This window comes from Geotrypetes seraphini, chromosome 3, assembly GCF_902459505.1.
Source record: "Geotrypetes seraphini chromosome 3, aGeoSer1.1, whole genome shotgun sequence".
Lineage (NCBI taxonomy): Eukaryota > Metazoa > Chordata > Amphibia > Gymnophiona > Dermophiidae > Geotrypetes > Geotrypetes seraphini.
This window is the reverse complement of record NC_047086.1, coordinates 23,773,693-23,777,194: the sequence shown is the minus strand read 5'-3', so window position 1 is coordinate 23,777,194 and position 3,502 is coordinate 23,773,693. Positions and strand designations below refer to the sequence as shown.

Here is a 3,502-nt window from a genome sequence, read left to right as displayed (position 1 = left end):
GTATAGGAGTATATTCTATGGCAGAAGACCTTCCTGCGAAGATCATGGATTCAAATATGGGACATTTGAGCTAACTATATGGACTTGGATATGAATTTCTTTTACAGTTTTCTGTACAGTACAAGTTGATAAACATAAAGCTATCCTATTTTCCCAGTACATTTGAGGAAATCTTTATAAATTTTAGCATGATAAAATCAAGTTATTCTCTTCAAACAAAAATCTGCTCTGAGTAGATTAATTTTCCCAGTATTTTTCACTCTGGGGTTCCAGTAGCGGTATTCTGATATGTTCTCAATATTTTTAAACATTTGAAATGTTTTGGGAGTTATATGGAGAAATACCATCATTGGTACCCTTCCCTTTAGTTTCTGCTCATGAAGGTTAATCATGATTGTCTATCTTTATAGTAATCACTTGAATTGTGTTCAGATACAGCAGTTTCAGGTGTGATCATCAGAGCTGGTTAGTCAGGCATTCCAGATAGTGGTTCTTTTCAGAACCTTTTTAAAGGGTTGGTTATCTACCTCAGTAGCAGAGGAATGAACTATACCCTGTCTGTACTGTACATAGAAAATCTTTGTAGATAAAAGCAAGGCTTGTTTTAATGTGCCATGAGGATATCTAAAAATATACCAATGTTTCATTCTTAGTTGCCTTTAGTTTTAAAGGCTTGACAGATTTCTTCATGGCTACTATAACAGGCCTTGTTTTTGTCGTAATTTGTGGCTGAAAAAGCAGCCTTGCTTCTTCAGATATTGTAGTTATTTGGATGTATAATAGTTTAGCAAGATGTTACTTTTGTAAGACATCAGATGTTCAAAAAAGTACATCAGCAACTTGTACTAAATACTGCAGTGTCCCTTTTATAAAGGTCAGATTAAAACTGACACTTGTACAGTAGAGCCTGACATTTGGATATTTGAAGTTTTTCATAAATCATAGAAAATAACATGGCTGTAGTTTAGCTTTTTAGACAAAAAGTTATTTCATTTTATGTAAAATGTTTTCATTAGTGCATTTTTTAATGCTGATCATTGTAAAGACATGGATCAGCTTTCCATTTCTCATGCAGATCATGACAACTTGTAGAATAGAGTACAATCATTTGTGATATATTTTTAATTTTCTAAAGCACCTTGATAACAGTGAGTGTTGTGAAACATCCTCTGTTGCGCCCCTCCCCCAAAGGAAAACAAGAAAGGAAAAAAACACAGAAAAATAAACTTGCCTTCTCTCTCCTTCCCAAAGGGATACTGCAGTTAAACTACATCCCAAATAGGCATCACCAAGAAAACCAGATGTAGTATGCCTATGAAGAGGTTTTATATACACTAGTTTCCCCAGTAAATACGTTTTAACCAGAAATATTGTCATATGTTCAAAATGCTCATGACAAACAATCATTTTGCATTCCTGCAAATAAAATTGTTTTATACTGTAAGCTGGAGGCAAGTGTAACTTATTTTTGTAATAAAGTTTTTATTTTTTTTATGTGTCATTAATATAAATGTGTGTTAGCGTAGAAATTGTTTGGTTTAAAAGTATAGAATTAAATACATTTCAGTATGTTTACTTGTACTTGCATAACTCAGAGAATAGTGGTTGCCAATGGCCTGTATGTTTCATATGAATTTTATTTTATTTTATTTTTTTGTTATCCCAATAAATCATTTTAGTATGTTGGATGTTAGTTATTGGGATAGTGAGATATAAAGTGTCACTTAACTACAAAAGTATGTTTTATATGTTCTTGTTTGTTCATTTAGGATCATCAAGAATTATTTGCCAATTAAATTCCTGGTCAAGTTGATCAGTTTTAGGTGATGGTAATTTTCATGTTTTTATGTATTTTACTTTGTCTCGCTGAATACATATGCTGATTAGGCATATTATCCGCTGTTACTGCTCAGTATTATAAACATAAATAATTGGACTCTGAGCACAACTTCCTGTGACTAACAAGAAATTCTGCATTAGTGGTTCATACATGTAACTCATTTCCCCTTATTTGCTTGCTGTATTTTCTCAAGGTAAATGTGAATTCTCAGGTGATATAGTTGGTTATAAATGAGAATTATCTTGATGACCCATGAGTATCCTCTTTTGCCTAACATAGTTGGAAATATTGCCAACTATGTAATTAAGGTTCATAGTTTCAACAGCTACTCTTGCAGGGTTTTTCACCTAAGAGGACTGTAACGCAACCACAAAACAGAAGAGAAAATTCAAATGAACCAGACCCAGGATTGTTATAGTTTACTCTTAGTTAATAGAGGTGATCAACTACTGTATATGAACCTTGAATTTTGATTTCTGATGAATTTTTATTTCAAATAAATATAAGCTCTCCTTTTGATATGAGAGGTGATAAAATTTTAACTCAAGCCTTCTAAAGTGCTTCTTCTACAGCCCCAATAATGATGGAATTTTTTTTAAAGGGAGTGGGGGTTGGAGGGATGTTGACTTGGATTTCCTCTCGCTTATTGTATTTTTATCCATAAAATATGCCCTCTAGGGATTTAAGACAAAGTTAGACAAGTACCTGCTGAACCAGAATGTACGCAGGTAAGGCTAGTCTCAGTTAGGGCACTGGTCTTTGAGCTAAGGGCCGCCGCGGGTGTGGACTGCTGGGTACGATGGACCACTGTTTTGATCCAGCAGCGGCAATTCTTATGTTCTTATGTGAATACGCATATAATGCTAATTGCAAAGTTAATGGATTTCTTTTTAGGAGCTTTATCTTTTAGGTTTTTGGGGAAAAAAAAACCAACCCCCCCCCCCCCAAATCCTAAAAAGAAAAGGCCTTAAGAACTGACATACTATAATAATTTTGCAATTAGTGTATCTTTGTAAAAAAACTCTAAATTTGGCAACCAAAAAAAAAAAAAAAAAAATCACTGAACGGTATTCTATAATGGGCTTTCTGTGATGGGCACCCTTTATAGATTAGCATGTAGCATTGGGGATCCACGTTCAACTTTGGGAATTAGAAGTTATACCAAATAAAACAGGTGTAAATCCCAGTGCGCAAGTTGGGTGCAAATTCACACTATTTGATAACACTGTGCATATCTTAAGGGAAAAGGCCCGACCCACCTTTGTCCCTCCCATCATTACAGCCTTTTTGCAGATCCGTGCGGAAACAAGCATATTTTATATATCACATTCAAATCTATGCTATGAGTGTATCTCAAATCAACAAAATAAGGAATAAAAAATCAATTTGTTCAATAAATTAATATGTCCAATAGTAGAGAACAAACTTATATCAAGTGTATTTAATTACCAGACCTCAAACACCCAAGGCACTTCTTTTTTACTTTTTTGTGCCCTTGCTGGGGTGATGTATTCATCATTGGTCTTGGTAAAGTGACAAATGCTCAATCTTTTTTCATTTTAAATTAATTTCTTCTTTAATCACAGGCTCTCTAGAAAATAAATATACGGTGCTTAAAGTGCTCTAAAAGGAAGGCACTTATCTTTCATGCCTGGCGGCTGC

At 34.1% G+C, this 3,502-nt stretch overlaps 1 protein-coding gene across 9 annotated transcripts in view; it reads left to right on the top strand.

The window, feature by feature from the left end:
* The window catches only part of SYNCRIP (synaptotagmin binding cytoplasmic RNA interacting protein), a 232,325-nt gene extending 230,498 nt beyond the window's left edge, over window positions 1–1,827 (top strand). For all 9 annotated transcript variants that reach the window (XM_033937368.1, XM_033937366.1, XM_033937364.1 and 6 more), the window contains one exon: window positions 1–1,827. This exon is cut by the window's left edge. The gene's annotated coding sequence lies outside the window, so the exon portion shown is untranslated.
* The last annotated feature ends 1,675 nt before the right edge of the window (window positions 1,828–3,502 follow it).